General features: G+C 39.9%; 1 protein-coding gene across 3 annotated transcripts in view; it reads left to right on the top strand.

The window, feature by feature from the left end:
* The window catches only part of TTC28 (tetratricopeptide repeat domain 28), a 647,342-nt gene that overhangs the window by 417,761 nt on the left and 206,970 nt on the right, over nt 1–22,611 (top strand). The gene's annotated exons all lie outside the window — the stretch shown is intronic.

Raw genomic sequence — 22,611 nt, 5'->3', positions numbered from 1 at the left:
GCAACCTGAGGGTTTTGAAGGGTCAGGGGTGGGAGGTTGGGGGAACAGGTGGTGGGTAATGGAGAGGGCACGTTTTGCATGGAGCACTGGGTGTTGTGCAAAAAGAATGAATACTGTTACGCTGAAAAAATAAATAAAATGAGAAAAAAAAAAAAAAAAAAAAAAAAAAAAAAAGAGGCCAGAAAGGGATCATGTAGATTAGCTGAGACCTTGTTTCCAGCCACTCCTGGTAGGGGTCATCTTGTACATTAACAATCAGATTTGAAGGATTCATTTCAACTTAACATCTTTACCATAGAAAAGAATTGACTGATACTGTTGTGCATGTCTGAGGATAATGAATAGCCCTTCCCTCTCTTGTCCAAGTGAAGGTACACAGCTTTAGAACATTGGTAGTGCTGAACTCAATAGCCAGCCTCAAAAGTAGTCATTGCTGTGTCTGTGATCCAACTTTGTGCTTGTACATTAGGTTTAGTCATTAAAATCTCACATGCAAGGGCAGAAGGAAGCCATTCTCACATGCAGAATGAATTTTGAAGAGGAAATAGTTTAGCTGTAGCTTCATACACTAAAGATACCAAGTGCCAAGGCTTATGTTTTTCTTGTCAGCACAGGGAGAGGGACTTAAAATCACCTTCAGGTCATGTGGATTTTCTGGGTTACCCACAGTGGCAGTTGTGAACCACACTTGGGATTTTCGGTCTTTTGAAAACATGTGGGTGTTGTGTTCTGCTTTACTTCTCACATCTGGTGATCAGAGCTCAGGGTCAACAGGGGAAATGTCTGACTGTGCACGCAGATTTGCAGTTTGTCCATAAAAGATTTAGTGCTGTTTTTTCAGCCCACGATGTCAGGCTTCAACTGCATTAATGCTCATTAAAGAGCAGCAGTTATGTGAACCCAGGCATACACATAGAGCTGCCATCAATATTGCACAAAGTAAGGTGTGTAGCAGCAACAAGATGAAGGGGTATTGGTGAGGGTCGGGGGAAGGAATTAGACTCCTAACACAAGATCAATAAAGCATGATTTAATTGCTTCCTGGGTTTGTCATTTCAATAACTTTTATTGAGTAACTATGAGATGCCAGCCACTATTCCAGGTGTGAAGGATACAAAGTTGGATGGGTAGATAGAGCCTTTTCCTTCTCATACTCCCAGTCCATTAGGAAGAAGATACGCAGACAATCATAGCTTGGTAAATGCTACAGTAGTGGTCTGGAAAGGGGGCACATTTCACAGGGAAAGTAGCATTTGAACTAGGTCCCGAAAGGTAGTAAGAATTACCCAGATGGAGATGGAGGAGATAGGGCACTCTGGGCAGAGTAAACGAAGAGAAGACTCAGAGGCATGCAAGTTCAAGCCACATTTGGAACATGGCAGACTGTTCTAGTGGTTTCAACCTTACGAGTATCAGCATGGAGGTAGACAAGACTAGATGGGCAGCTGAGGCTGGATTTGGGGTGGCATTCATACCATACTTATGGATTTAGACTCTACCCAGTGTCCTATAGATTAGCAAACTATCAGAACTGGTTCCTGTCTTCTCTTGTTTAGTTCCCAATATCAATACCTCCCTGGCCAAGTGCGTCACTGGAGCAAAGGTGGTTCTGGGTTATTAGCCAATGGAATCTAGAATTAGGTTTGCTGCCCTAAACTGTGGTATGCCCAGATACTCATAAGTTCCCTAAGTTCTGTAACTGGACCTTTACTGTATTCTTGTTCACTTTGTGACTGGGCTTTTGTTTCCAAAATTAGCTTTCCAGTTCCTAGAACTAGAGCTTGCTTCAGGGTTCTGCCTTCCCAGCTAGAGCCCAGACATTGGGTCTATCTCTTAGGAGTCCTCCTCCTAGAGCCTCGGTTCTTCTTTCCATATTTCAGTGGCTCGCTAGGATCCTGTTCCAACTGACAGCTTTCCTTGGAGCTACACCAGATTGTCACCCACTTACTGTGAGTGCCTGTTAATTCTTACAGTTGTATCCAACCCACCAAATCAGATCATCTGTACAGCAGTATATTCCAGTTCTCATCTGGATCTATTGCTTCCCTATGTATATAAATTTATATTGATAATAGGCCCATAACCTCGTTCCCCATAACTATTAAATTAATGAATTATTACCCTAGTTGTGGCTCTTCTCAAATTTCTGTTCCCACCAGCCATGTTGCATGTTCCAATATATCTGTGGTACACATACTCTTTATGTGGTCCCCATGATCCCTGCTTCCTGGTGTTCATGCCCTTGTGTGATCCTTTCCCCTTAAATGTGGGAAGGACTTGTGACTTGCTTCAAACCAATAGGATATGGCCAAAGCAACAGGATATACATGCCATATTGATGTGATTATGTTATATAGGATTATAGCGCCCATCTTGCTGGAGTCTCTCCCTTGCTGGCCATGAGGAGCCAGGTAGCCATGCTGGGGAAACCCATGTGGCAAAAAAAATGCAGGTAGTTTGAGGAGCTGAGGGCAGTCTCCACTGATAGCCAACAAAAAATGGAAGCCCTCAATCCTGCAACTGCAAGGAACTGAATACTGCCAGTGACTACGGGAACAGGAAAGCAGATCCTTCCCCATCCAAACCTCCAGTTCGGAAACCCTGATTACAGCCTTTCAGAATACCCAGCTAAGCTGTGCCTGGACTCCTGAGTCAAAGAGCTGTGAGATAACAAATGTCTGTTATTTTAAGTTTGCTAAGCCTGTGGTAGTTTTGTTATGCAGCAACAGGTAACTAATACAACGTCTCAGCGGAGCAAAACAAGATAGGATGTTTAGAGTATCCGTTCTGGTTAAATACTTGACATCTGGTAATTAGATGTGTAGCTGTGTTTTATTAAACATTTTCTCTCTCGCTCCTACTAACACTCCTAAGGAAATGGGAAATTTTTATTTTCTACAAGGAACTGGCTCATCACCTTAATTGTCTCATTCCTGAAACAGGTGTCCTAGCTAAAGGACACCAGATGGGATCCAGCAGCTGCAGTAGAGAAAACTAAAACATCACAGAGATTATGTTGAGTGCAACCTTGTGTGTAGCAGAGAACAAAGGAAAAACAAATGAATTCTTAAAGATGTTCTTGAAAGTCTTGGGGAAGGTGTCAGTAGTGTCCGAAGTACAGTAATATATGGTTCAAGATGAGTATATACCATCACACTCCCAGTGAGATGCTCTACAGATATTCACTGGCAGAGAATATAAACATTTGTGCAAAGCATTTTAAAATCTGTTTCAGAACAGATTAGATCTGTTATTTATGCATCATTCTTATAGTAATTTCCCCAGCTATCCTTAGTGTCCTGATCTGCAGTCGTGTAACCTCTCTGGGCTTTAACATAGATGCAAAAATGAGATCATCTCTATTTTTTGTAGGGGAAATAGAGTTAAAAATAACATTTTATGAACACCAACTGAGTCCTCTGCTACCTGTTTCTCATCTCCTGTGATCTTCACAGCAGGTCTATGAAATGGAATTATTTCCCAATCTTCCTTTTGTTAAGTGAGCAAACTAAGGCTGGAGGGGTTAAGTGCTGTGCCCCAGAGCACACAGCTAGTAAGTCTCAGAGACAGAACTTAAATCCTAATGACTTCGGTACTCCTTTTCCCTCTCAAAGCCGGATCTGTGGGCCCCCTCCGGTCCCCGAGGTCCTTTTAGGGAATGCATGATGTCAAAATTACTTTCCTAATGATACTAAGGTGTTACTCCCGTTTCAGGTGGTGGGGTGGGGTTTGTTTTGTTTTTACTGCGCTGATGTTTACCCTCACGGTGCAAAAATGTCAGTGAGAAAAGCTGCTGGTGCCTTAGCATGAATCTGGGCAGCAGCACCAGACTATCATTATATCTTTCACTGCTATAAACTTGCAGTTAAAAGGGGAAAAAGCAAGTTTCACTTAAGAGTGTCCTCAATGAAGCAATAAGAAACATTAGTTTTATTGAAACTCGGTCCTTGAGTACATGTCTTTTTAATATTCTGTGTGACAAATGGGTGGTGTGTAGAAATCACCACTGCCGCACGCCCGCCAAGTTACTAGGGTCGTCTCAAAAGGAAGGCACTTGTGCAGTTGTATCAGTTGTGAGCTGAGTGGCTGGTTTGTTTCTTGTTTTTTGTTTTTGTTTTTTATGAAACACATTTTTTGCTTGAAAGAATGACTGACAGAAAAACCAGTTATCCAGTCCTGAGAAGATGGAGAGATTTCATGAAGAACGAATGAGTGACAGAAGAGGGCAATGAAAGCTAAAATAAACCAATGGGATTACATCAAACTAAAAAGATTTGCACAGCAAAGGAGGCCATCAACAGAATGAAAAGGCAACCTACTGAATGGGAGAAGATAATTGCAAATCATTCTCCCAATAAAGGGTTAATATCCAAAATGTATAAAGAGCTCATACCACTTAATATCATACAAACAAACAGACAACCTGATTAAAAAATTGGCAAAGGACTTCAGTTTACATTTTTCCAAAGAAGATATACAGGTGGCCAAGAGGCATACCACTAATCATCAGGGAAATGTAGATCAAAACCCCAGTGAAATATCACCTCAAACCCATCGTATTGGCTATATATACATATATAAAGTTAAATAAACAAATGGGGTTGCATCAAACCGAAAAGCTTTTTTTTTTTTTAAAGATTTTTATTTATTTATTTGACAGCGAGAGAGAGAGATCACAGGTAGGCAGAGAGGCAGGCAGAGAGAGAGGGAAGCAGGCTCCCTGCCGAGCAGAGAGCCCGATGTGGGACTCGATCCCAGGACCCTGAGATCATGACCTGAGCCGAAGGCAGCGGCTTAACCCACTGAGCCACCCAGGCGCCCCAAACTGAAAAGCTTTTGCACAGTGAAGGAAACTGTCAAAAGAAAGTCAACCTACCAAATGGGAGAAGATATATACAAATCATGTGTCACCCACACACACCACACACGCACACACGTGTGCACACCGGACTATTACTCAGCCATAAAAAAGAATGAAAGCTTGCCATTTATGACAATATGAATGGACTGGGGGGATATTATGCTAAGTGTAGTAAGTCAGACAAAGATAAATACTGTGTCATTTCACTTACATGTGGAATCTAAAAAACAAAATAAGCGAACAAGACAAATCAGAAACAAACTCATACTCATAGATAGAGGAAACAAATTGTTGGTTTCCAGAGGGGGAGGAATTGGAGAGCAGGCAGAGTAGGTGAAGGGGATTAAGAGGTATGAAATTCCAGTTACAAATAAGTCATGGGGATATAATTTACAGTATAGGGAATATAGGTAATAATATTATAAAAACTTTGTATGGTGACACATGGTAACTAGGCCTACCATGGGGATCATTTTGTAATGTATAAAAATAATGAGTAACTATGATATATACCTGAAACTAATAGGATAGTGTATGTCAGTTATACTTCAAAGCATGAATGAGTGAAAAAAATGAATAAATCTGTCATTTTAAGAAAAATAGTATTTTTTGCCAATTCAAGTTTTCAAGGAGAACTTAGAATTTTGGGAAACTTGTGTTCATCAGTGTGATTGTAAGCTTGACTTCCCAATACTTTTTTTCTGATGAGATTGGTAGTGAGGCTTTCGTGTTGTATTATGAAGTGTGTCAACATTTGGAAGATCTGTACACTCAGTGAATGCTATTTTCCAAATAACCAATGGATGATGTTACAGATGAATAGGTAAGAAATCCATTCAAAGTGCAAGCTAGATCAATGTATTTTAATGTAACAGAGTGCAGAAAGTTTATTGATACAGTCTCAGATTCCACACTGTGGCTAACCTTTAAAAAATTATCACTTGTCAAGTTTTTGTATATTACTAAAGAATAATATCCACACTTATCCCTTTTCTACTTCCATAGCTGTGTGAAGCTGGATTTTATATATTTCAAGCCAAACAACATATTGCAACACATTGAATAGAGAAACATATGAAAATCCAACTGTAGTCTATTCAGCAAATATTTAGGGTTTTTAAAAATATAAAATGATGCCTGTCTTTTCATTGTTCTGTTTTTTTAGAGAACCTAGTTACTTTTCAGAAAAGTGTATTTTTTAAAAATATTTTATTTATTTATTTGACAGAGAGAGAGAGAGAGAGATCACAAGTAGTCAGAGAGGCAGGCAGAGAGAGAGGAGGAAGGAGGCTCCCTGCTGAGCAGAGAGCCCGATGTGGGGCTCGATCCCAGGACCCTGGGATCATGACCTGAGCTGAAGGCAGAGGCTTTAACCCACTGAACCACCCAGATGCTCCAAGTGTATTGTTTATATTAACTTATAATTGATCTAATTATTATTAGTGGTTAATATTTAAATTTTCTTACAATTTTAATTTCTCACATATTCAATATTGATATGGAAAAGGGGTTCTGAGACCAAAAAGAATTTTTAGAACTGATGCTTTATGCTGTGTTGTTTCCTATACCTACATGTTTATTCTGAATGAAAATGAAATGTTGTAAGCAGACTAATTTGATAAGGTACTTTAAAGATACATAGCCCCGTCACTAGATGATGAGCCCATTTCACCTTGATTCTAACTGTTGGCCTTGATTTTGCTATTGAGAAAGAAATCTGATGCTATTAGGAGATTATATTTAATTACCACTTTCCTCCATCACAACAATTTCTTTCTACTAAATAGAATCCATAAATTAGACATGACTTGGCTGAACTGATATAAATAAGTGTGTAGTGAAACTCGTTTTATACCATGTCTGAATTTATTGTTAGATCATTTGTAGATTTTTCTGGCAAGTTACACTCCGTTTTAATGGTGCAAAACTGTAGACTGTTTTACTGACCAGTTTATGTAGGTTGCAGTCAAACTTGCCATTGAAATAATTTCTTAGTCTTGCTGTCTGGAAGCAGTATAAATTGGGGCTGTTAATTATTCCCCTTCCATCTTTCTTGTATAGTAGAGTGATTCTTGGGACCACAGCTTGAGGACGATGTGTATCTTGGGTAGTCATTAACAATCAGCTTTTACAGGCAATGAGTTCTTGACTTGGACCATTTAATGACACCTAATGAATATGCTAGAACAGACTACAGCAAATTTCTTGCTTATATCTTCAATGTTTTTTCCATATTTGAGCTAAATGTTTTCATCACATGAAGTTTATTATTGAAAATAATATTTACTGTAATCAACAGCTTTAGTGGACACAAGGATGAAATAATGACTGTGGTGTTGCTGGACCCTTGTGGAAGCTGCCAATATCCTTTCTTCCTTTGTGACTACCTCTTGCTTTGTTTTTTTTTTTAACTTTCCCTTCTATAGAAATGAGGCCATGTAAGGCATATCGATTCTGCTCGGTAGGGTTATACATAGCAAAGATGACATAAACACCATCTCTCTCTTACTACACCCACTCTGCAACCTCTAACTCACGTGGTATCACATGTCTCGCTCCAAATACCTTATCGCTAAAGGAGAGTTAGGCTCATTGAGTGTATGCACTGAAGGCTCAGTCCAAGTTCACCTCCTGTGCAAAAGGCTTTTCTCACTTTCTGTCCACCCCCACTCACTTAACCCAGTCCAAATTGAAGTGATCACTCCCTCCTTTGCCCTGACTATACAAACTTCCTTCCAAATCAGCAATGGTAATTACTGCACTTGTCATGTGCTTTCTCTCCATACGGAGCCCTAAACTCTTCAGTGACAGGGACTGCGTCTCATTCATTCATTCTGCAAATATCAAGTGCCCCCGTCTCTCAGTTGCTGCGCTATGTGCTGAGGGTGCAGCAGTGAGCCAAAGTGCCTACCCTATCAGTACTTTGACAGCTGTGCCTATGCACCTAGCCCCAGAGGGTCTGCTATAGAGGAACGGCTTAAAAAAAAATTGTCTGTTGAATGGTATGCTGCTTTTCATTCACTGTCTTTTCTAGTGTTTAAGTTTTTAGTGAGTCACAATTTAATGAGCTTGTAGTTCATGTGTGTCTTGATTTTTTTTCTGTCTGATTTCAAGGTACCTTTTGTATAATAAGAGTAAGAAAAGTTAATAAATATATGTCTTATATTTGCCATATGCGTGTCTGCTCTAAAATCATTTTAGAGATCTGCCAAGTTAAATTGGCCTTGATTTTATTCCCTTAGAGATATATTCCATAGTGAGACCACTATTGCAGGGAAGAAAATTGCCAAATAAGGAGACAAGGAACAAAGAGGGCAGGGGAGACATTTTTCATAGCAAAACCCAGTTAATGTGACCCACCTTGAGAACCTCTGCCTTCTCTTGGTAAAGTGTGAAATGGTAGCACAGTGGTGCAGCCGTGAATGAACTTGGAATTTCAGTGCTGGAAGATACCATGTAGAGCATCTGATCCCATCTCCTTTGTTACAGCTAAGGCAAGGCAACTGAAGTGCAGGGAAGTGAAATGACTTCCCTAAAGTTTCTCAGCCAGTGTAGTGGTAGCTAGTCTATAGATCAGTCAGTGTGAACATAGAAAACTACGAGAGCAGTAGTCTCTCGGTGTACGCTAAGTCTAATTTAAAACACTGTGTGTCTGGGAAACCTTTTAATTCAACTGACTTGTTTTGAGTCAGTGGCTATAAAGTAATTTTCTTTGGCAGGTCCCAGATGATTCTAATGAGCAATTGCTCTTCTGAATGATTGGTGATTGACCCTTTAGTATGTAGAGGGAAAGCACCTTCAGTCTAAAATCTGAGCACACAATTTTCTGACAGAACTTTTCCCACAGGCTGAAATTGCTTTCAGGTCCATCAAGTCTTAGAACCAGTTTTAGATGTTGACTACAGCTTTTTCCATCTTTGAGGCTTGAAAATATATTTTTTAAACTTTGGTTAGATGATAAACTACTGTATTTTAGAAGACCACGGATTGTTATAACTTGAACTCATAAGTTATTAACGTATGTAGAAAAAGACAAGGTAGTATTCTATAAGCAGAGACTGTAGCTATCACTGGTAAACTAGGGGAGGTCATAGATAAGTGTGTGCTGTTTTTATTCATAGATTTCCAGAATCTTTGAACTTCAGGGTTTTCTTGCTGTGGCCCAAAGAAGTTAGAAATTATTCAGACTTAGAGCTGGAACCTGAACCCCGTTCTTCCGATTCCTCTAGCATGGTGCCCTTTTCATCACCCCACCCTGTCAGTGTGCAGCAATTCCAGCAGTCTCTGCTATTTCTTTGTTTTAGCCACATATCATATGGACGAAGAGCCTAATGTCATGGGGAGTTTACATGGAGGCTGGTGAGTGAGGATGAGAGCCACAGTAAAGCTATTAGATTTGACTAATACTATGTTACTTTGTCTTTCATCATTAAGAAATGAAGATTTGTAGATGTCAGTGCTTCTTGGAAAATCTGTGCCTCCTTTATTTATTCAGCAAACGCTAAGCACCTTGCAGCATTTTAGACAGGTTGCGGAATGGAGGGGAGAGACTCCACATACGACCACACACCACCTGTAAGTTCCAGATTTGCTGTATCACGTAGGACTTGTAGAACCCAGATGGCTGTGAGGAGCAGTCAGAGTGCAGCACGGTGTGTTCATTGTCCCTTGGTTCCCTGCGGGGTACTCAGCTTCCTGAGACAATCCCCGTGGAAGTCAAGTTCTATGACATTGAATACCTCCTACTTTATAACCTTTTAAAAAACTATTTTACTTTATCTGTTATTTATTTTCAACCACTTTACTGGTATGGTTGATATACACAAAGCTGTACTACCTGTTTAATGACTACAACTTGGTGAGTCACACACATCCTTTTATTTTTAGGATTTCATCAGTGTGCCAGAGGAGCTTACGCTTACAGGATATGTGCTTCATTTAAGGATGTTTACAAACACAGGCTGCTCCTGGGTTCTCCACCAGGCTTAATGTGAGCAATGTCAATTCCCTCTTGAAGGAGAGAAAGTAGAGAACATCCCTGTGTGTCCTTGAACCATGTCTCTGCCTTCAGCTTTCCAGTGTCCCTGAAGTCCACCCTTTGATGTTGATCTTAAGGGTTCTAGTGCTGAGTTTAGAAAAATCTCTCTATTCTGTACACCTACTGTGTTCTAGGTTCTCTTCTATGAGTTTATATCGTTAAAAATCTACAAGGACAGGTGTTGTTGGCCTCATGCATATTAAGTAGCATAGTAGAGACCAAGATTCACTTCCACATCTTTCTGATTCCAAAGGAGGCCCCTTCCCCTTTTCACTCTGTCATACAGTCAAAGACAGTGTTTCTAGCTCAGTGTTTTCTGAGATTTTTGGTATTTCTCTGCTGAAATACTGTAGTGGGTTTTAGGATGAATTAACCCACAGTGATTATACTATGTCACAGTGGTAGAAGAGGTATTTATCAAAGGCCTAATTTTTGTGCCCCTTTGTACAGCTTCTCAGCCTCATGAAATCAAGTGGCATCCTCTTCAAAGGGCTTAGTGGCTTATTAGTTATTTGAATTTAGAATTTTCCCATTAAGGGTACTACATTCAACTCATAGATAACCTCGGTAATAAATAATCCCCAAATGGAACAATCTAAGTATCATTTACGTTTGGAGGATTGTCCCAAATTTACCTGATAACAGTTTATATTATCCAGTCTTGAAATGTTAGAATGAATTACTAGTCTTGACCTGTCCTTTGTCTCTTTGTCCTTCGAAGTTTTATGGCCTTTGCCCCTCCCCATCTTCTGCCCAGAGTACAGACTTTTCCCCATTATCTGTAACAACATGAGTCAGTTGCACTTAAATTACTTTTGAGTGGCTGTTTCTTGCAATAGTGCTGAGTTAAGTACTAATGAGGCTGGTGACTAGAATATAGTGTGGCTCCCAGGGTAGAAATGTGTCAGTTTTCTTTTTCCGGCTTCCCCATAGCCAAAATTCAGTGACTTTTCAAACCCCTGATGAGAAGACCCATCTCTTTTGTTTATGACACCCTAGTGCTATTTAAGGCAAAATGCAGCTCCCAGATCTTAAATGATTTAGCAGAGAAAATACTAATCAGAGCTCATCTCCTGCAAGGGACATATTAACCAGATTTGTACATCAGCAGAGTAGGCTAAATTTTCCTTTATGGCCTAATATCTGAGCTATATGATAAACTATGTTCTCTTGCACTGGCTCTGGACACTTAACTGCTGCTTGGGCTAGCACAAATACTGTAATTAGCATCTCATGTTATTAAAGTTGAAAGATGATTAGAAAGTGGACACGTTTTGTTACTTCTCCATTAGAATTAAACAACAAAAGATCTGGAGGTGCTATATGGTCATAACTTTTACGAGAGCCCACGGTAAACAAATATTTTATACAAAGAAATCTGAGGAGACTAGAGCATTTGCTCACCAAAACCTTAGGGTTTTCCATCCTTCTGTAAATGCATAGATTTATCATCGCTTACCAGGATGCGATCATGGGCTTTTGTATTTTAATTAGCAATTACTGCAGAATATCTCACAGCTGACCCAATTCATAATTAGAATAATCATGGGAGTAGATTTTGCAAGCTGGCTTCCAAGGGACTTAGGTGGAATTTTAAAGCAGTAGTGCTTTGCTTTAGATCCTAGGTTAGAGAACCTCTGCCTTTCTCAGTTTTCAGTAATGTTCCCCTCTCTTTTGACATCCCATGGCTATTTAGGGGTTTGTGGCAGACAGAGTCTACAGTAACCCTCTTATACTCATCAGATACTTAAACCTTAACATGAATCAGTGTTGGGGGCGGGGAGTTGGTGGATCAATGTTTTTCATGAAAATCAATGCGCTGCTTCTTCCAAGGGGTTATTTCCATTTAAGCCGATCTCTAGTGGTAAAACAAATGATTCTGTGGCTTGTTAAAGGAATTCATGCATGGGGAAGGGGAGTGGATTTGGGCTTATGTGGGCTCCTTTCCTGCTCTAGGAAATCATACCTTCATTTCAGAGTTGGCCCTGCTCTCAAAAGCTTAACTTGTGTATACCCCATCAAATATTTTACTCTGTTGTTCACTTAACATCTTCATCCCTGAAAATTCGAGTTTAATTCATACCAACCAAATAAGTCAACCATTCACCTCTCTGATATTTTCTTATGTTAATTTCAATCCCCTTAGTCCTTTGGAAGCTGCTAGATGGAAGTGTCATTTTATAAAAATTTGATATCAACTTGACCCTGGAGTATGGGCAGCCAGGCAGAATTATCATCAGGTGTAAATTCTGGTCTGGGCTTCAGGTGCACATGATCTTTTGTGGTCTTGTCACAGGTATTAATTATTGTGCTACACCACCTTGAACAGAGGTTCTGGGAAAAATGAATCTTAAAAATTTGAGGATATTTACAAGGGAGAAAAATCCAGATGTACTATGGAGAAGTAAATGAGGTTGAATAGAGTTGTGTGTGTGTGTGAGCATGCACATGTGTGCTTCTAGCATCAAAGTCAGTGAACATCTCTTTATCTTCACTGTATTCATCTAAATTCCGTTTCAGTCCAAGAAGGTGCAAAGAAACATGAAACCACTATAGGTAATATTTCACAAGTCCCCTTATGATAAACATAAGGCCAACGGTGAGTTTGTTGTATGGTCTCCACTAAGATCGTATTTTACCTGAAATGTAAATTTGACATTTGGTCTGAAATGAAGAGACTAAATAAATAATAAACAGTTTTAAGAGGAGGAAATGCAAATAATAAAGTAGTATTTATTGCTACCAAGAGTCTTTATCATTTAGACCCTTAATTTTCTTTGAAAAGAGCTTGGGTATGTAGCTGTCTTCCCTGTAGTGTATTTATAAGTGTTCAATAAATTTTTACCACAATTAATATCCCAAATGGATTGGGATTTTTTTCTGGGGAGTTGAAAGTACTAGAGGCTTAGGAATCTTGGGAAAGATTTTGTGTTTTTCATGACTTGCTGTTTGGCTGTGCCTGAGTGCATCTTGATTTTCTTTATTTGTTGTGCTCTTTGTTTCTTTATGGCAGGTAGTCCTCTCACAGAGTGATGAGAGTCAGGCTAGAATTTATTATGTTGGACACATGGAGTGGGAAGAGAATGGGCCTCAGAGTTAGACCTGGATTTGAATTATAGTTCAGCTGCAGTCTGGAAAATGGAGACAATTCTACTTCTCTTTCAGGGTTAATTAAGAATAGAACTAATAGAGATAAAGAATGAGGCATGGCAAAGGCCCCTGATGGTAGTGATTATTAATACCCCCAGACAAAGATACTGAATCCATGTGGCTATCAGAAGAAGCAGATCAGCCTATTCTAAGTGGTAGTTTGGGTTTATGTATTAGCTAATGTCCCATCACAGTGTACCAAGTGCTGAGTTCAATTTAGCACATTCTTTTTTTAAAAATAAGTTCCATGCCCAGTGTGGAGACCAACATGGGGCTTGAACTCACAACCCTGAGATCAAGACCTGAGCTGAGATCAAGAGTCAGATACTTAACTAACTGAATCACCTACGTGCCCTTCAGTTTAGCACCTTATTATTATCTTTTTTAATGGTGTTTTTTTAAAAAGGTTTTATTTATTTATTTGGAAGAGAGAGAGCATGAGTGGGTGGAGGGGTGGGGAAGAAGCAGGCTTAAGTCAGATGTAGGGCTCCATCCCAGGACCCTGGGATCATGACCTGAGCCAAAGGCAGACGCTTAACCAACTGAGACCCCCAGGTGCCCAGTTCAGCACATTCTTAATGAGCGTTTCTGAATCCTATGAGAAGTGAGTAGGATGTCTTTCCCTACAGGGGCTTGTAGAGAATCAGGGCTACATAAGGCTAACTACCTGCTGAGCTCTATGCAACAGGCACATGCCCTGATATTGAGAAGAAAGAGAAATTATTACCCCTGTTGGGGAGGGGAAAAGTCAGGATGGATTTCATGAAAGAGTTAGTAGTTTGAAAGGAATCATGAAGAATGGATGAAGTTTTGACAGGCAGAGGTAGGTGTGAGAAGTGGGATCAAGGGATTAAAATAAGGCGATGAATAAACATTTTTCTTTCTTTTTTCTTTTTTTATGGAGCAATAACATAATCAGAAGAGCTTTTGAAGGCACAATATCAATCTTCTTCTGACAGGTGAGGCCAAGATGACATAAACCGCAATGCTTTTGCTGGTGTCGGTATTGAGCCTGGGTTTAGCATCTTTATTGGAAACGCAGATGAATGCTCATTAAATTTATGGGTAACACAGAATTGTAGTGGGATGGCTTGGTCCACAGGGAGGTGGGCAGGAGAGGGACTGGGGACAGGATTGGCTTAAAAGACTGCTGCCAGTTCAGTTCCTGACAACAGTCATATAGAATGGCATTCAGTAGAAATCAAAGACTTAGCAGTTTAATTTGGTCTTGAAAGTGAACAAACCGCTGGGCAGGAGAATATATATAAATTCACAGAGACTTGACCTGGAAATTATCACACCTCCTGTCACATGAGTACAGTCAGGGGGCTATTCTAAGACATAGGATTCCTGAACAAACGTGAGGAATTTCACAAGTTACAATAAAAATAGCTGCCATTGGGGCGCCTGAGTGGCTCAGTGGGTTAAAGCCTCTGCCTTCAGCTCAGGTCATGATCCCAGGGTCCTGGGATCGAGCCCCGCGTTGGGCTCTCTGCTCAGCAGGGAGCCTGCTTCCTCCTCTCTCTCTCTGCCTGCCTCTCTGCCTACTTGAAATCTCTGTCTGTCAAATAAATAAATAAAATATTTAAAAAAAATAGCTGCCATTTATCAAGTATACACTATTTTATTGTGACAAATAAGAGTTAACACCTATTAAATATTTGCTTAGTGCCAGGCCTAAAGATAGGTACCATCTAATACCTCCCAATAGCTTTGCTAGGTAGCTTTTTGTCCCCATTTTACAGATGGAGAGACTGGAGCTCTGAAAGGTTCAGGAACTTGCCTGAGGGCCTAAGTGAAAAAGCCGCGTTGCCTACCTGGCCACCCCATGCGTGCTTGCCTCTCTTCAGCAGTTGTGTCCCGCTAAATAAGGCAAGTGTGTGCAAATAAGTATGGGGAAGCAAATCTGCAGAGGGATGTGTACAATGTTAGTGTTGATGTACAATTTGAAAACATACAAAAACCCAATTTTTAGGACTTCACAGTAGCAATGATAGTATCAAATATACATGGAGTGGTAAACACCAACGCCACAATAATGGTCACTCTGGAAAGGGAAGAAGGAGGTGAACTGTATCTGTAATGCTTATTTTCCTTAAAAAAAAGAGAAAAATCTGAGGCAAATATGGGAGAATGTTAAGACGAGTTAAAGCTGCGTCATAGGTATTCATTATATTATTTTTTTAATGCCTTTCTCTGTTTCAAAGTGTCAGAAAATGAAAAACAAAAATAAAACCAGCCCTAAATGACCACATAGAAAGCTTTGGTGGCACTCGCAGTAGAAGGAGGGAAGAGACAGACTGCAGGCACCTCTGAGGTCCCTCTAGGACAGCTATAGAACTTGATGGTTCTTGGATGACCAAGGTCCCTGCTAGTTTGACGCCTTTATAGCTTTATAAATCTAAGATGCAAGAATGATGATGCAAAGAAAATTCTACCTACCCTTGTTTCTCTCCTTTTTAAAAACCACTGAGGAATAAAGCAGGATTTCAGAGTTTTCTGAATCTGTTTAGATGTGTAATCTAAACTGGTAAAGAACCAGGGCCCTGTGAAGTCAGACTGACCCAGGTCTGAATCCCAGCCCTGCCACTTGACAGCTGTGAGACAGAGGAAAAGTTGCTAAACGTATCTGAGCCTCTGCTTTCTCTGTGAAATGAGGTTGAACACTATCTCACAGAATTGCTGTGGGATGAGATGTTGTAGGATATCTAACATGACACGTGTGCAGAGTTGAGCACAGACTACGTGCTCGTTATAAGTTATTTCATTTGGCCACAGAAGCTCTATTCAAACACGAGTTCCATTCAGTTCTGTACTTCAATATTTCTCGTATCTGCTTACTTTTCTCTAATCCTAGGATTATGACCTACATTCATCTCTCACCAGGATTTGATAAACAGCCTCTTACCTGATCATTCTGTGCTGCACTGGGTCCCCTCCAAGTGTTTTGCTTCCAGTAGTCAGGTCTTTCAGAAACCTGAGTCAGACTACAGCCTTTTTTTGCTCATTTCAGCCTTTCATGCTCTGAACTGGGCACTCCTTGAGCTGTCCCTGCCTTCTTCTGTCATCTTTCTCACTGTTCTTGCTTGCATCCAGTGACTCACCCATACGGAGTTTTTTCCTAGTAACTTAAAAATTACATCCTCTTTCTTGTGTCTTGCTTCTTGGCTACCTACCCTGCACCTTGCCTTACCTCACCTTTTTAATTTCATTCATTTTTCATGCTTTACCCCACACCTTCTTTTTTAAATTGAGGTATAATTGTGCCTGGGTGGCTCAGTCGGTTTTAAGTGTCCAACTCTTGATTTTAGTCCAGGTCATGATCTCGGGCTTGTGAGATCAAGCCCCATGTCTGGTTCCATGCCCAGATTCTCTGTCTCCCAGGGCACCTGGGTGGCCCAGTGGGTTGAGCGTCTGACTCCTGGTTTTGGCTCACGTCATGGTCTCAGGTTCATGAGATCAAGGCCCACATTGGACTCTCCACTGGGCATGGGGTCTGCTTAAGATGCTCTCCCTCTGTTTCCGCCCACTCTCTTTCTCTTTCAAATAAAATCTTTAAAAAAAAAATCTCTCTCTCTAAAAAAAAATTAGTAAATAAAAATAATAAATAAAATTGAAGTATAACTGATGTATGTTTTCATGTATACAACATAATAATTTGAATATTGTGAAATGCTCACCACAGTAAGTCTAGTTAACACCCCTCATCACACACAGTTACAAATTTTTTTTCCTATGATGAGAACTTTTTAAGATCTATTCCCTAGCACCTTTCAAATGTACAGCACAGTGTTTTGTTTTGTTTTTTTAATATTTTATTTATTTATTTGACAGAGAGAGAGGTCACAAGTAGGCAGAGAGGCAGGCAGAGAGAGAGGAGGAAGCAGGCTCCCTGCTGAGCAGAGAGCCCAACACGGGGCTCGATCCCAGGACCCCGAGACCATGACCCGAGCCGAAGGCAGAGGCCTAAACCACTGAACCACCCAGGCGCCCCCAGCACAGTGTTATTAACTATAGTCACCATGTTGTACATTATATCCCCATGACTTATTTATTTTATGACTGGAAGTTTGTTCCTTTTGACCTCCTTACCCATTTTGCCTCTCCACCATCCTCTTCCCCGCTTCTGGCACCCACCAGCCTATTCTCTGTATCTATGAGCCTTTTTTTTTTTTTTTAAGATTCCACAGATAAGTGAGATCGTACATTATTTGTCTTTCTCTTTCTGACTTATTTCACTTAGCATAATGCCCTCAGGGTCCATTCATTTGTTGCAAATGACAAGATTTCCTTCTTTTTAATGGCTGAATAGTATTCCTCTGTGTGTGTGTGTGTGTGTGTGTGTGTGTGTGTGTGTGTGTGTGTATGTGTGTGTGTGTAGCATAATTTTTTTAATCCATTCATCTCTTGATGGTCATGTAGGTTGTTTCCATATCTTAGCTATTGAAAATAACACTTGAAATTGAAAATAGCAGTGCATGTATCTTTCTTTTTGAGATAGTGTTTCATTTTCTTCGAATGAAACCCAGAATGGAATTACTGGATCATAAGGTAGGTCTATTTTTTAGTTTTTTGAGGAACTTCTATACTGTTTTCCGCATTGGCTGTACCAGTTTACTTTCCCATCAACAGTGTACCAGGTTCCCCTTAGCTCTCCATCCTTGCCCACACTTGTTATTTCTCTCTCTCTCTTTGACAATAGCCATTCTAACAGGTATGAATTGATATCTCACTGAGGTTTTGATTTTCATTTCCCTGATAATTCGTGGTATTGAGCATCTTCTCACGTACCTTGTTGGCCCAGGCTTCATTTTACATTTCAGTTTCTAGGTGGCCTTTGCTGATCCTTACCCAAGGTTACCTCTTGCTGTTTTCACCTCCTCTCCTGCAGTTCCCCAGTCTTCATCAAACTCTGTCTTGTAACTTCCTGTTTATACCTGTGCTCTTGCCAGCCTTATACTCAATGAAAGCAGAATTTATTGTGGTCCTTGTTATATTCGCAGCCTAGCTCACAGGTAATAGGTACTCAGAAATACTGATTTGCTTGTTGGAATGAATGAATTTTGAGAGCGATTATATGCTGATCCTGTACTTCTCTCACGGTGTGCCCTTGATTAAAGGGCTGACCCTCGGTTTTCCAGCCTTTGAAATGAGAGAACACCATCCAACCCTGGTGTGCTGTGAGTTGCAAGTAAGCCAAGGTACATAAACTGCCTGGCATATTGTGGATGCTGAGTGAAGTACTGTTTTTCCTTCATAACCATTAAGCCAGTAGATAGAGATTTTCCTCAAAAACTGTAATCGTGTTTTTAAAAATAAAAACATTACTTATTTATATAGTAATGCACAACCTAACTTTTCTACTTGTAGATCAAGTAGAGCAAGTCTCTGAGAACCTATTATGAGCTGCTTATCTCAGCAGAGTTTTTCATCTTTCTCCTACCTAGTGGCGGCCCTAGGCCATTTCCAGCCTTCTAACCAGCCACTCTGTTTATATTGCTCCTTAATTGCTAGTTGGAGATGGCAGTGCTCAAGACTGCATTACTGGTTCATTTGTTCCCCATTCTGGGCCCTAACTGCCCTCCCGTGGCTCTGAAGTTCTCAGAGGAGCTGTCTTCCTAGCCCTGCAATTCTAAACCCAGCTCAGAATTGTTCGTTCCCAACCCTGGGTGTGATCTCTGTGGTAGAATGTTGAACTGCCTTGTGAAAAGCCAGGTACCAACACTGTCTCTGACCCATTTGGTCCTAATTTATTCTTTCGGGACTGTTCTTTTTAATTCAGAGTTAATAAGACTAGGATTTTTTTTTAAAAAAGCAAAACTTTTTTGAATTGTAAATTAGTGCATACTACTGTAGAAAATTCAGAAAGCAATGATCAAAAAGAGACAAAAATGATGTGTCATCTCATTTTCCATCTGCAAGCACTGTTAACATTTCATATTTATTTTCAGTTTTTGTCATTTTCTTCAAAAAAAATCTTCTTTAAAAATTTTCTAGATCAGTATTTATAAATAAATTTTATAGAAACAACAAATGTCAACCATAGTTTTATGACTCAAAGATAATTACTATTAATATTTTTATTTCTGATTTAAAGTATATGGATATACATGGATAGATTTTTAGAGTAGATTTTTAAACATTACAGGGAAAATGAACGTGTCTTTTGTTCCTGCCCCATCCCTCCCCCTCATCCTCCCAGATTAACATTTCTGTCCATTCAGCAAGCGCGTACCTTCCTCAGGGTGGGATGTTGGGTGGGGCTTGTTACTGGCGTCTAGTACATAAAGGCTAGAGATGCAGCTAAACACCCTCCAAGGCCTAGGACAGGTGCCCCTCCCCAACAGAGAGCTATCCTGTCCCAAATGTCAATAGTGCCACTGTTGAGAAACTTTCTTCCAAATCTGGAAGAACATGCGTGCCTGCACACATAGAATTTTGTGTTATGCTTTTTAAATGTAAGTGGCATCATTTTATTGTTCTACTTTTTGCTCCTTGCTCTTAACAGTATGCCTTAGAGAAATCTCCAACTTGGTTCATTTAGTTCTATGGTCTTTCTTTTATGGATAGTATTCTGTAATATGGGTTTGCCATAGTGTATTTAAGTCTCCGATACAATCATTTACACAATTTGTGATTGTCTTATCTTTGCACTGGTTTCTTTGTGTGTATTTCTCTAGAGAATATATTCAGAAGTAGAATTGCTGGATTGAGAGGTATTACTCTTGTTTCTGGGAATATGTGAAAAAAAAAACAGATTGCAATTTCAGTATATATACTGAATACAATGTATTAATACTAATCAACAATACTAATACAATGTGTTAATCCATTCTGTTCATTTAACATTATATCATGACTTGGACAGAAACTGAACTATTGGTTTACCAAATATATTTTCTCTTTTTTCTGCACCCATGACTAGGTTACATATCCCAGCCTCCTATTCAGTTGGTGGTCTCCTGTGACCCAGTTCTAGACAATAGAACGTGAATGGAATTGATTTTTCCTACTTCTAGGTCTGGCCCATAAAAAACTCCTAGCCATGATCATCCAGCTGCTAGATAGACATTAACACTATGGGTAGCTTCGGAAGCTATAGTGGCGAAGAAGGCAGAGCTGCTGGCGGCCAGGATTTCTAAAGGCCTGTGTGGGACAGAGCCCCACCTCCACCTCATTTTGCCTCCACCCATCTGGCATCACTTTGGACCAATTCATGCACAAGAAATAAATGTGTTTTGTGCTAAGTTAGTAAAACTTTGGTGTTCATTACAGCAGCTAGCATTATTCTAATTAATAGAATTTTTTTTGTTTTTTTCATTGAATGGTTTGAAAACACCATTTGAAATTACTGTATGGTACCTCACAAAATACAGTTACCATAATTTATTTCACCATTCTGTTATTACTGAGCATTTAACATGTTTATAATTTTTTCTTATAATGTCGTTACAACTTATCTATAAAAATCTTCATCCAACTTTCTCATTATTTTGTTTGTATAGAACAGTGGTTCTCAACTGGGAAGGTTCTGTTTACCACCCCACCTCCACACCCCCACGGGACATTTGGCAATGTCTGGTGATGTGTTTGGTCGTCACAGTTTGGTGCAGTGGCAGTGGAGGGGGGGGATAGGGGAAGAAACTACCGGCATCCTGGCGTCCAGTGGGTAGAGGTCATGGGTGCTTCTAAACATCCTACAAGGCACGGAATAGCCCCCTACAGCCAAGAATTTTCCAGCCCCAAATACCAACAGTGCCCAAATTGGAAATTCCTGGTTTTGAGACTGGGAGTAAAATTACTGCATCAAAGGACATTTTCAGGACTTTTGATTTGTTCTGTTAAGTTGTTTTTCAGAAATTTTCACCAGTCTGTATTCCTCCCAGTAGTTTATGAGAGTGCCTACTTCATTCCGTTCTCACTGATGCAGTGAATTTCGTTTTAATAATTTTTTTTACGCTTTGCTATTAGAAAGTTGAAGGAGAATTTTATTTTCTTTTGTGTTCCCTTGATTACTAACAAAGAAGAATTTTTCCATGTTTGGTTTTTTTACATTCTGTTGGTGAATTGTATGTTCTTTCATTCTTTATTTATGGCAGTTTATTTTTTTTTTGTTTTGTTTTTTGGTCATTTAATTTCCTTTGTGATGTTTGCCATGTTTTGGACATAACAGAATTTAAATTTTTTTATACAATCATATCTTTTGACTTTATTCCTTGGGCTTTCTATTGTTTTTAGACTTAGAAAGTCCTTCCCCAGTCAGAGATTAAGTAATCACCTAAATTTTCTTCTAGGGTTTTGTGTTCTTTTTTTTTTTTTTTATGTTTAACTTTTTTTTTTTAATATTTTTTATTTGTTTATTTACAGCATAACAGTGTTCATTGTTTTGGCATCACACCCAGTGCTCCACGCAGTACGTGCCCTCCCTATTACCCACAACCTGGTTCCTCAACCTCCCACCCCCCCCCACCCCTTCAAAACCCTCTGGTTGTTTTTCAGAGTCCATAGTCTCTCATGGTTCATCTCCCCTTCCAGTTTCCCTCAATTCCCTCTCCTCTCCATCTCCCCATGTCCTCCATGTTCTTTGTTATGCTCCACAAATAAGTGAGACCATATGATACTTGACTCTCTCTGCTTGACTTATTTCGCTCAGCATAATCTCTTCCAGTCCCGTCCATGTTGCTACAAAAGTTGGGTATTCATCCTTTCTGATGGAGGCATAATACTCCATCGTGTATATGTACCATATCTTCCTTATCCATTCATCCGTTGAAGGGCATCTTGGTTCTTTCCACAGTTTGGCGACCGTAGCCATTGCTGCAATAAACATTGGGGTACAAATGGCCCTTCTTTTCACTACATCTGTATCTTTGGGGTAAATACCCAGCAGTGCAATTGCAGGGTCATAGGGAAGCTCTATTCTTAATTTCTTCAGGAGTCTCCACACTGTTCTCCAAAGTGGCTGCACTAACTTGCATTCCCACCAACAGTGGAAGAGGGTTCCCCTTTCTCCACATCCTCTCCAACACACGTTGTTTCCTGTCTTGCTAATTTTGGCCATTCTAACTGGTGTCAGGTGGTATCTCAATGTGGTTTTAATTTGAATCTCCCTGATGGCTAGTGATGATGAACATTTTTTCATGTGTCTGATAGCCATTTGTATGTCTTCGTTGGAGAAGTGTCTGTTCATATCTTCTGCCCATTTTTTGATATGATTATCTGTTTTGTGTGTGTTGAGTTTGAGAAGTTCTTTATAGATCCTGGATATCAACCTTTTGTCTGTACTGTCATTTGCAAATATCTTCTCCCATTCCGTGGGTTGCCTTTTTGTTTTGTTGACTGTTTCCTTTGCTGTGCAGAAGCTTTTGATCTTGATGAAGTCCCAAAAGTTCATTTTTGCTTTTGTTTCCTTGGCCTTTGGAGACATATCTTGAAAGAAGTTGCTGTGGCTGATATCGAAGAGGTTACTGCCTATGTTCTCCTCTAGGATTCTGATAGATTCCTGTCTCATGTTGAGGTCTTTTATCCATTTCGAGTTTATCTTTGTGTACAGTGTAAGAGA

The sequence above is a fragment of the Meles meles genome, chromosome 12 (assembly GCF_922984935.1).
Source record: "Meles meles chromosome 12, mMelMel3.1 paternal haplotype, whole genome shotgun sequence".
Lineage (NCBI taxonomy): Eukaryota > Metazoa > Chordata > Mammalia > Carnivora > Mustelidae > Meles > Meles meles.
The sequence above is the reverse complement of the archived record's forward strand: the minus strand, read 5'-3'. Positions and strand labels throughout refer to the sequence as shown.